This window comes from Pipistrellus hanaki (assembly GCF_964339955.1).
Source record: "Pipistrellus hanaki genome assembly, chromosome: 10".
NCBI lineage: Eukaryota > Metazoa > Chordata > Mammalia > Chiroptera > Vespertilionidae > Pipistrellus > Pipistrellus hanaki.
Genome location: NC_140512.1, coordinates 60,761,336 through 60,773,681, shown reverse-complemented (window position 1 = coordinate 60,773,681; position 12,346 = coordinate 60,761,336). Strand labels below are relative to the sequence as shown.

The following is a 12,346-nucleotide window of genomic DNA, read 5'->3' as shown; positions in this document are numbered from 1 at the left end:
TTTAAAATATATTTTATTGACTTTTTGCAGAGAGAAAGAGAGAGGAATAGAGAGTCAGAAACATTGATGAGAGAGAATCATCGATCAGCTGCCTCTTGCACACCCCCACTGGGGAGTGCCCGCAACCAAGGTACATGCCCTCGACCAGAATCAAACCCAGGACCTTTCAGTCTGCAGACCAATGCTCTACCACTGAGCCAAACCGGTTTTGGCAAAATAATGGTATTTTAAAGGAAATATGAACAGAGGACAGAGTAGAGTTTTTTTATACATGCCATGTTGTGGTGAAGGCTCACCGTAGAAAGTTGTTTTATTATAACCATTTGATGAATCTTCTGGTATTATATACTATTGAGCTCAGAAATAAAGATATCTTTGTCTTGAAGAGTTATTTGAGAAAATTGTGATGACTCAGATGGGCCTTATGAGGAAAGATTATAAAAGGAATTGGCAACCCACAGTTTGTACCCAAAATAATTTAAGAAAATAATTTTCAATGAAATACAAAAAAACAAAAAGAAAATTTCAGACATGCAGGAAGATCTCAAAGAAAAAAAAAGTTTAGCTTAGCATATTTTCCTCTTCTTTTACTTATTTATCTATTTTAGTTAGTTAGAGTTTTCAATTATAGTTTACTTTCAATATTATTTTGTATTGGTTTCAGGCATAGAGCATAATGATTAGGAAATTATTTACTTTACAAATATTTTCCCTAGATATTTCCAGTACCAACCTGGCACCATACACAGTTATTGCAATATTATTGACTATAAACCCTATGTTGTACTTTACATCCTCATGACTATATTTTAATTGCAAATTTATATTTTAATCCCTTTACCTCTTTTACCCAAGCCCCTCAACCTCCTCCTCTCATACTAAACAAAACACAACACAAAACAAAACAAAAACACCCCAAACAATTCAATTTAAAAATGGGCAGATACTTCTCCAAAGAGGACATACAGGATAGCCAATAAACATATGAAAAGATGCTGAACATCACTAATTGTCAGAGAGATGCAAATGAAAACCACAATATTACCTTATACCTGTCAGAATGACTATCATCATTAAATCCACAAATGGCAAGTGTTGGTGAGGCAATGGACAAAAAGGAACTCTAATGTACTATTGATGGGACTGCAGATTGGTGCAGCCCCTATGGATGTTTCTCGAAAAATTAAAAATGGAACTGCCTTTGACCCAGCAATTCCACTTCTGGGCTTTTATCCAAAGAAACCCAAAACACTAATTCCAAAGAGTATAGGCTCCCCTCTGTTCATTGGAGTGTTATTTACAACTAGAGGCCCGGTTCACAAAATTTGTGCATGGGTAGGGTCCCTAGGCCTGGCCTGTGATCAAGGCCACCTTGCCATCAGCTGGCCCCACTGCCCTCCCCCCACTAACATGCTACTTTCTGTTGCCCTCTCTGTGGGGGGGCGACAGGAGGGGAGATCAAGGCCCTGGCACTGTCCGCACCTGCTGCTACCCACCCCCAATTCCTGGTTCCCCACCGGGGCAATAAGGGCCTGTCTTGAGCATTTGCCCCTGGTGTTCAGTGTGCATCATAGCTGACTGGTCCTTCCCTGTCTGGTCGTTTTGCATATATATATATATATATATATATATATATATATATAGACCCAGAATATGAAAGTAACCCAAGTGTCCATCAATGATGAGTAGATAAAAAAGCTGCAGTACCTACACGCAATGGAATGTTACCCAGCACTATTCTTGATTTATTCTTCTCCCATCCTCCTGAGACACGATACTTCAGGCTGCATTTGGAAGGCCTGCATCCACTGTTTCTGCACCTCTTCTGAATTCTCCTTTTAGCCAAGTGTTCCAGGCCCCCCTAATTAGTCAGCTGTTCTGCCCCTTTTTCCACTCAAATCTCCATTTCTTTATCTTGACTACTCAGTTGCATACTTCCTCATTGTCTGATCCATGTAATTCATGCTGATCTGTAAATGATCAAAATTAACAAGGACACAGGTAGATTTGAAAAGGCAAGCACATTAACACCAATGATTCTGTAACTGGCTCGATCCCTAGTAGGGAACCTGCAGGAGGCAGCCGATCCATGATTCTCTCTCATCATTAATGTTTCAATCTCTCTCTCCCTCTCCCTTCCTCTCTGAAATCAATAAAAATATTTTTTTTAAAAAAGAAAGAAATAGGACATAGATCCTTCCCAATCCAAAAAAAAGAATGGTATTGTTGTGGACAGTTCAGAGGTTGTCTCTGCCTTTGAAGGAATATCTTTAAAGTCTTTTCAGCTGCTATTTTGAGTAACCATAATATAAGTACACTACGTTAAATTCAAATACTATTTTCTGGAGCACGAGAAGCTGAAGTTTTCTGGCAATCTTTACTGTTATTTTGTTTTTTTGATGTTTTAAGGATAGTTTATTAATTTTTAGAGAGAGGGGAAGGGAAAGAGAGAGAGAGAGAGAGAAACATTGATGCAAGAGCAAAACATCGATTGGCTGCCCCCTGCACGTGCCCTACTTGGGATCCAGCCTGCAAACCCAGGCATGTGTCCTTGACAGGACAACAAACTGACAACCTCCTAGGGCTTGGGGCGATGCCCAACCAACTGATGCACACCAGCAGGGCAACCCTTACTGTTTTTTGTTTTTTTTGTTTTTTTTGTTTTTTTTTTTTAAATATTGGTTTTCTTTGCTGCAAGAGTAGTGGCAAATTAATTGATGTTGCTCCTTCTTTTGGCTCCATGACGAAGAATCTTAGATGCGTTTCCTTTGAGTAAACTGACAAGGCTGTCTGGGAAGTGCTGCTTTACACATCAGAATGAGGAGGATGCTGTTCTATTAAACATAAGAGCATCCTGCTGTAAAGAGAAGTGTTTCATATACTTGTGATCTACCAAAGCGTGCAGGGAAGCTCTTAATAAGTAGTTCAGGGTGACCAGCCTCCAGGGGAAAGCTGACGCAGAGTGTATCCGTGGGAAGTAAAGGAAGACATGGGTCAGAATAGTCAATGATGGGAGCGCAGGAGGAGTTGCTATGAAGTGACATCACAGGAGAGCAAATCCCGTCTAATGCTTGTGTTTACTCATGATCACACGGCTTTGGATTATTACTGTGTTTTAAAAACTTGCCATCGCCCATTGTTTCTCTTTTTCTTAGCTTGTCTTCCATTCAAGTCCTAGATGTTTCTTAAAAATAGCTTCAAAGCCAATGTTTTCCATTAGACTAAAACTGTAGTGATGAGGACATATCTCTATTCCTCCCCTTTGCAAATCCTGTTAGGCATTGCCGTTCCCATCCCAATTCAGATCGATTCCATTTCCTTTCAATCGTGCCTCAAAATGCCTCTTAACTTCTAATGCCTGGAGGTATTTCTGTGTCATTTCCAGATCTCTCAAATACATTTCTTGTGATTTTTTTTCTTCTTCATTATGTTCTTAATACTTTACGAATAACACTCTGAATATATGAATGATGAACTCTGCTCTTTGTACAAGTTCCTATCTTGTTGCTTACATTATCAGAAGTTTTATCTTTGAAGTTTCAGAAAGCTCTGATTTCGTTTGAACAGAATGATCACTTAGGAACCATATCTGGTTTCCTTCAGACTGTCTCTCCTCAGGAAGCTCAGATCTCGGAGTTGCTGGGAGTTGGAGCCAAGGCCAGGAGCAGGGGGTGGCTGTGGACTCAGGGGAAAGGGAGACCTGTGTTTCAGGCTCAGGCAAAGGCCAGATCTGATTGGAAGGCTCTACAGCTCGGTGCAGGCTGGGCTGGGCTGGAGCAGCTCTTCATGGGAGCTTGACCCATCTCCTGAGGCGAGGCAGTGTGACCTGGTGGGTGTGGATGGAGGTGCCTCCGATGGATTATTGGAGACCAAACTTGGGGTTGGGGACAAGAGAGAGTGTTTGTAGTACAGGCAACTTCTGGAACTATCGTTTATGACTCAAGCAACCTAGTTGTGTAATAGTGGCGACCATTGTGCTCTTGGTGGCTAAACTTGGGGCCTGCATTGCTTTTGGAACAGATTCACATCCATTTTTCTGAAGAAAATTCTGGCCTTGTCAATAGATACTCCTATGGCTGAAGTCTGAGCAGAGATGAGACAGCCATTCACTGAGGGACAACAGGACACCAGAACAGTTGTTGAAACTTGAGATACAGGTGTCAAGAATTCATATTCGGTTTTCAGAGTGAAGAGGTCAAGTGTGGGGCTGGAAGGAAGGAAGAAACATGACCCTGGGAGAGGGTAGATAGAAAGGGTGACCTGAAACTAGATGCTCAGGCCACGGTCATAAATGTGAACCAGGGTCAAAGCCCTGGCAACTCAGGAAACCACAGGAGGCCTCTCACCCTGCACAATAGAATATAAGCATCACCTTATTTCTGATGCTTTCCTCACCGTCCTGAGGGGGTCACTCGCTCTTCTGTGAAATCACATTGTTCAAGCACGCCTCTCATTGCCAAGATCCTGTGGTATGGCAATTGTTTATACATTCCTTTTCCAGTTCTAATGTGTGAACTTGGTGCCAGAAACTAGCTCACCACCTGGCACATGCATGCTGTTGAATTGGCAAAGAGACCTTGAGAATCTCTTTATCTGTCTATAGAGAGAGCCAACAGATAGCCTTGATATATTGGCTCATTCTGGGACATAGATAAGGATAAGTCACATTGCCCAGTCATATCCGTGGCTCTCCCTGCGTGCTCTAAATCTTCGCGTTGGTCGAGGGGCATAGGGATGTGTGGAGATACGTACCTGGAGCCAGAAGTGGCAGGTCTGTGCTTTGAGATAAGCATTCTGGTCAGTGTTTGGGATACAAAATGAAGATGATGAAATCCCCCCTCCCCCCTGCAAGGCCTAAGGCTGAGCATAATAACCACTGTTTCTTACACATGACCTGGTGCTCATTGTTGCTAAGTGTTGTCCGTTTTTATGTAATATAACTCCTCACAACAAGCCCATCGGATTTGTTTTATCCATTTTACAAATAGGAAGTGTAGAAAAGTCAAGTAACTTTCCCCAGCATCATGCAGCTGGTAAGTAGGAGAGCATGGAGTCAAGTGTCTAAGCAAAAGGAAAGGGAAGAGCTCAGCGGTATGTGTCCCTATAAATGTACTCCATTCTGTGTGTCTGACGCTTCCCACCATGGCTCTGAGTGATGGTGTCTTTTTCTTGAGAACGACAGCAGTAAAGAGAGCACTATTTAAGACATCCCTTCTAACACTTCAGGCAAAGACATTATGCTTGCCAGAAATCTCATTTTCACATTCACTATTTATGCAAAGTGAGAAAGCAAAACTAGAATATGGATGAGGCCATGTAATCTAAAGTTCCTGAGCAGTGTAGTGAAAGCTCGTTTTAAGTAAATAGTACTGAAAAAAGATGTATTTTGTTAAAATCGTGAGTAGTTGGGGGAAAGAACAATAAGATCTAAAAATATTTTCTATTATGTTTGTGTTCAACGGCTTGTCTGTCTAGCTCCACCACTTTGAAGGTAGCTGAATTTGTGCATTGTAAATATCAGCTCTTATCCAATGTGTGGTTCAGCCCTAGCTGGTTTGGCTCAGTGGATAGAGCTTCGGCCCACTTACTGAAGGGTCTCACGTTCAAGTCCAGTCAACGGAATGTACTTTGATTGCAGGCTCTATCCCCAGTCCTGGTTGGGGCATATGCAGGAGGCAACCAACTGATGTGTCTCTCTCACATCATTGTTTCTCTCTGTGAGTCTATTCCCCTTCCCTTCCACTCTCTTAAAAAAAAAAATCAATGGAAATATATCCTCGAGTGAGGATTAACAACAACAAAATGTGTGGTTCAGTTTTATTTGAAAAGAGTATCAACTATAAACTGTGTATTTCTTAGTTTTATTGTTTGTTCTTTGTTAAGAATAGTGGTGCATCCTTAATGTTCCTTTCTGATTGTGTCATATTTTAGGTTCTGCATCAGATTTATTATTTATTTTCATCCAGCTTCTCTTGTGGCTTCAGATACTAGTTTTCCCTGGTCTTACCACACCTCTGCTCCAAAATGGATTATATATTTCTGTAATGATTCTATCTGTATTTCTACTCTCTTTATGGCAAGTGACAACACTTTAGGTAAGCTCTCCTTAAAAATTAGTAACTTAAATAAGTTGAGACTTTAAAATAGGTCACTAAATAGCCTTTTGAACTAAGAATATTACCAATAAGCAGGTCTCAGGCTAGAATAACATTAGTAATGACCTTGTAGTGACAGTGCTACTTATCCTTTTGAAATAAATGTCAGATAGACTGGGATAGGATTAGCAAAGTAAAAATTGGAGCAAATTATTTTTGTAGAAAAAATCTATAGTGTTGATTTTTTTTTTCTTTTTTCATTTTTCTTTTATGGAATAGTCATTGGTACCTGAGGGTTTCATGGCAATTTTTTTAAGGATTTGCAGGATATCAGCAGATATGTTTAGGATTTAATATTGTTCTGACATTTCTGATTGTTCTATGTATTAAGTATATGTGCTTGTGCTAAGGTTATTTTGAATTAAGCTTTTCTCTTTTCAAATTAAACTTTCATCCTGCCCTTTACATCTTGCCTTGGATACCCAGGCATAGCAGAGGGCAGAGGTGAGCTATGGCGGGGGGCGGGGGGGGGGGGGGGGAGAATAGGGAATTAACGGAGAGTTTGAGCGCCAGCTGTGATGCATTCCTGCATCCTGGTCCCAGGATGCCAAAGGGGTGTGGATAACAGATACCGCTATTTGAAATGCCACAGTGGAAAATCTACCTTATGCTGTGATCACCCTCTAGTGAAACATCACTTAACAAACTTCACTCACGAAACATACCTTCTCTAGGTTTTAGTGTGTTTCTCATAAATAAAAAGGGTCAGTCTAGGATGACTATATATTTAAGCAAAGCCTCCTAGTAAGTAAGTGATCCTAAGAAACAATAAGTAAGCAAAAAAAGAGAAACTAAGACAAAACAGAAAATAAAGTGAAATTTTATAAAATCTATATAGTTAGAGATATTTTGTATTCACAAAACAAGAACAAGAGATTTTAAAGGGGCATAAAAAGATAACAAGAAAGTGCCCTTAGAATTTTTTTATAATGAAATAATGGTTGAAATAAACTATCAAATATTAGGTAGAAAATTTCCCTAAAAGTAGAACAAAAATCCAACTATGTGGACAGTAGGAAAGAGGAGATTGTTAAAAAATAGATTATCCATCCAGAAAATCAAGTATCTAGCTAACAGGAGTTTCAGAAAAATGAGTGATAGGAACAAAGAAGAGAAATTTATGGGAAGGAAATGTCAAGAAAATGTCCTATTACTGAAGAATCAGGTTCTCTAAATTGGAAAGAGCCAAAATAGACCCACTATAGTCAATGATAAAGAGATCCAAACCAAAGGATTATTGTGAAAAATTCAAAACATTGGAGATAAAGAAAATATTATGAAAGTTTAAAGTGGAAAACAACAACAACTAGATTCAATTTACAAAGGACTGAGAATAAAAATGGTGTCAAATTCCTCAGCACCCATCAAGGAGTGATACATATTTATATAGCTTTTGCTATATATATATATAGCAAAAGTTGGAAATTTGTTGGGAAACAAGCATAGAATCTCACATGGGGAAGGGAAAAGAGTCCCCGGGAAGGGTACTTTTTAGGGTACTAGGGTCGGGTGTGTTACCAGAGCCCAAGGAAAAAATCCAGTGAAGAGAGAGAGTAGGACAGATAAAAGGTAATTAGAAGGTGCAATGGCTTCTGTTTTCTTGGTGGTAACAGGGTGTTGGGTCAGCCTTTAATTGTAAAGGGAGAGATTTAGCACCATCACTGGTCTAGAAAATGTGGATTACCAGAGGGGGATAAAACGAATTATATATGTGGCAGGGAACATTCATCTGAGATTATAAATCCTAAATTTGTAGTTTATTCATTCAGTGAATATTTATTTAATACCTACTGTGTATCTATGTTAGGTGTTGAGGATACCGCAAAACAAGTAGACACATTTCCAATTCTCTCATTATAGCCTCGCACAGTAAACAAACATCAAAAATTATTACACAAGAAAAAAGAATTACCTAAGAAACAGTATAAACTGGTTCAATGTAGGGGAAGAGAAGGAAGAAAAACTATTACACAAGTTGTATTTCAAATATAATTCTGAGAAAGACCGTGCAAGAGTCATAATAGAAAGGACTTCTTTGAAAAGGTGGTACTAAGGTACAATAGGAAGGAAGAGAAGGATTGGGGGTGGGTAAGGAGCCAGAGAAGGGAGAGAGTAGCTGTCCAGCCAGGTGGATGGCTGAGCAAGAACTCTCAGGTAAGAAGTTGCTTGGGGGCAGAACTGCCAAGAGTGTGTCTAGGATTCATCTAGTCGGGTCTTACATGTCATCTTAGGGCACTGCAAGAATTATCATTTTCTAACTGAGTCACGATAGGAACAAGTGTGAGAAGCCCTGTATTAGGTGGATGGACGCTAAAAGGTTTCCATCTGAATCGGTAACAAGATGCCTGCAGTAGATGACACCTGGATGACACCTTCATCTGGCCCTTTGCATGCACCAAGTTTGGCACATACCAAGATGATGTTACATCTCCTGTGTTTACAGTCATGGAATGAATTCCTTTATTTAGTTGATATGTGTTTGATAAAATGATGCTACATTTAACCTGCCCTCATTGTATAAATACCATAAATCAGCATGCAGAGGGTGTGTGAAATGAAAGCTTATCTTGGGATTGCTTACAGAGAGAGTGGGATAGTGCTCTTGCCTTAGGCAGCAGGTATGGGAGAGTTTTCTTTCATGCTTTTTATATTGACTACCATCAGTAGACTAGAAAAAGATGGAGTGGAATTTCAAATTATGTCATATCCAACAAAAGGAGTTCTCAACTTATTTACACAAATTAATAACATAATTCAGCAAGTCACTCATAAAGTTCAGGCAAAAAATAATCCAAGTTAGTTGCCGGGGAAAAAGTGGAACTGTTGCCTGGAATTAGCCAGCTGCACGGACTATATTTCTTAAATTGTCTACTTATCCTCTTCATTTCTGTACACAGTTCCCATTTAAGAGAAGCAAACACTTAGCATTGCTTTTCTTAGCTGTGCGTTGTTACAACTCCAAAATCATGTGTTTCACACTATCTTACATCGTTGGTTTCTGATTACTTGATGTTGTCTGAATTTTTAAAGCATTCCATTTTTATTTCTGTAGAAAAAATTTTTTAGCATGATAGAAATTATTGGGAGTGATCTGTATTATCACTAACAAGGGTGCCTGTTAAGGTCCTAAGTAAGCTTCCTTCATAGGAGAGATTCCACGCTGTCTCTTCTTACACTCAGATGTGAACTTGTGGTGGTCTCCAGTCTGAACGGCCTGGGAGAGTGTGTCCATGGCAGTCTGCTGGCTGTGTATCGGAAGCTGCAGCAGCACTCAGCCATGAAAAGGATCAATTGTTTTTGTGAAAAATCCTCAAGGCATGCCTTGAATTCCAAGACACAAGTTCATTAAAATTGTGAAGCATCTATGAATCTTTTCTTTTCATCATGAGATCTTCCTGATGGCCAGTTGTCTTTTAAAGATCAAAATGAAAAGCATGATTGTTGAAGACCATGGAATACAATCCCTGCTGCCTTTTCTTCTTAAAGACTTTATACTGAATGCTTGCTATACCTACCTGACTACAGGCGTGACCATGATGTGAGGTTTATAACTTTCCGCTCATTTGTTCACTCCTGTGCCAGGCTCCCTGCTGGGTTTGCAGACGAAAACATCCCAGGGGTTCTTGTTATATCCAAAAGCACTGCTAGGTTTCCCATAAATCATCTGGTGGACTGGGCGTTGAGGACATTATATTGTTACCAGGGAATTAAACTGCCTTGTAGCTGGAGGGAGTGAGATGGAGGTTCTCGGGATGCCGCTGAAAGAAGAATGTTCAGAAGCCCCCGGGGGAGGAGGGGATGTGGGAAAAGGCTTTATTTGTGTGAACTTACATTTCTCAGGTTCCAAAGTCCCTGCCACTTCAGCCAGTCCTGGAAAGGGGGCAGCTGGGGTTCCAGCAGCCAGAAGCAATGCCAGGGTCCCGAACTTCCACCTCATGCTGAGCGGGTGCGGTTCAACATTCAGGCCAGATTCAAGTGCCTGAGTCCATTTGTGGTGCCCCACATGGCCCTGCGCTCTGTGGGTGCAGGGGAGCCCAAGCTCCCTGCAGTGGGAGGGCCCAGTGTGCCAAAGAGGGAGAAGAGAGGGGACTTCCTTCTTTTGGAAGTTTAATATTCAGGTTTCTCGCCCTTGCAGTGACCACACCCCAGGTGTGATTGAAGGGCAGACAGGTCGGTACCTTCCCAAGTCACCGGCACCTCACTGGGCATGCATCTAACTGCCTTTGTCTAGTCCCTCCCCCCACTGATGAGCAGGGAACAGACTTGGAGAGTGTGAAATGCAGTTTTTTGGCAAAGCTGTGTCAATGGCACGCCTATATCATCGGGCCTTCCCTTTTCTCCTTTCCCGTTCAATAATAAGCAGGTTATTACAAATGGCATCATTACGAGAGGCTGATCACATTGCATTACTTCTAGGTGGATGTCCCAGGAAGATGGGGTGGTCTTTCTCCCTGTGAGGAGAGATGAATGAAGAAGGCCCATAGGGTGTCACCATGTCCTGCATACATACTCCTGTGGCTGACAGGGGCTCTGCGGGAGATGGGAAAGCGTGTCAGGGCGATGGTGTTACCACCCCAGATCACCAGACGCTTCCCGAACTGGAGGGAGCAGTGAGCCTCTGGCCCGGTAATAACTAGGGAATGAATGCCAGGCGCCTGGCAGGGGTCTTGGGAAATGCAGACTGCTTGGCCTACTCATGCCCTTTGCCCTGATACCCAAGAGGCTTCTGGGAATCCTTCCTCACGGGAAACACTTCTTTCACTGAAATATTAAATGAAGTGAAACAGTTCGGTTAGCTGGAGGTATATAGATGTCATTTAAAACAGAAGGAGCTGACAGTTTCTGTAAGCTGTTTCTTCTGAAGTTTAAGAAAAAGGTAGTTAATTTGTATTTCAGTAGTCACTGTATTCTAAGTTTGCCAGAGAACTTGAATGGCATGTTAAAGAACTTTAGACATTATGCTATCATTTGTGAACAACTCGAAGAGAATCTTTTTATTTACTAGTAAGTGGCATGACCCTCATGCATACAGATTAGTAGGCACTAACTGTTAAATGAATTCTTAGTGAACATTCCATTTGGCACTGTTGTGATGGAATTGGAAAAATGTTGAAGTAACTAAAATATATCTGTTAAAGCCCCAAATATTTACTTTAAAATCTCCCCAGTTTATGATGAAAACCATTTTTCTACAATGTAAATAGTTTTTTCTACTTTGTTAAAAATATGTTTAATATATTCTAACTTCTTAAATGACATCTCACATCAGTATTCTCATCTATATCATATATATATATATATATATATATATAATATATATATGTATATATATATAAGCCTAAGCAACTGTTACAACTGGAATAGCTAGTTGAACAGTAACTATGACACGCACTGACCACTAGGGGGCAGACACTCAATGCTCTCCCACAGCCAGCCTCGTGTGGCCCCACCCCCTTCGGCTGGCCAGCCAACCTCCTGTGATCCTCTCCCCAGCCAGCCAGCCCCCCAATAGGTCTCGATCACCAGTCAGGCTGAGGGACCCCACCACCCATGCACAAATTTGTGCACTGGGCCTCTAGTCTATAATAATTCTTTAAGATGCTATTGAAAAATGAGGCCTATTTTCACATCATTAAATGGCTCATTACTGTTTTTGAGGTTATTTTTTTTTCTGATTTTTAACAGTTGTTTGGTCAATTTACTCCACTATCCATTGTCACTTTTAGATACTATTGGAATTTCTTTATTCAGATTTTTCTCCTTTGTGTTAGCATTTGTGATTTTTAACTTTCTCTGGATTCATGATATATATATATATATATATATATATATATATATATATATATATATATATATTGAAGATGTAAAATCTAAACTCTGGATAATATAAGAAGAATTCTTATGTATGAATTTGCTTTGAAGTTATTTCTGTTAACCATTCAGCTTTTTAAATTAATTTATTTCAGTTTAATTAAATTAAAATTTATTATTGATTGCTTACTCCTGTGGATCTCTTCAATTAGATTAATTTTGTTATTGAGTAAATCTGACTATAAAAATATCTTTGAAAATATAGATTTCTCCTTGAAGTGAATTCAGTGAACATTCCTGATAGTATCTTTATGTAAAATGACTTGTCAGATGCCAATTGTTTGCAAATTAACTTTTTTGTTTTGCAAAGAAGTTAATGA

General features: G+C 40.1%; 1 protein-coding gene across 4 annotated transcripts in view; it reads left to right on the top strand.

Annotated features, from left to right (window-relative positions):
* PTPRZ1 (protein tyrosine phosphatase receptor type Z1) overlaps window positions 1–12,346 on the top strand; it is a 170,684-nt gene that overhangs the window by 22,706 nt on the left and 135,632 nt on the right. The gene's annotated exons all lie outside the window — the stretch shown is intronic.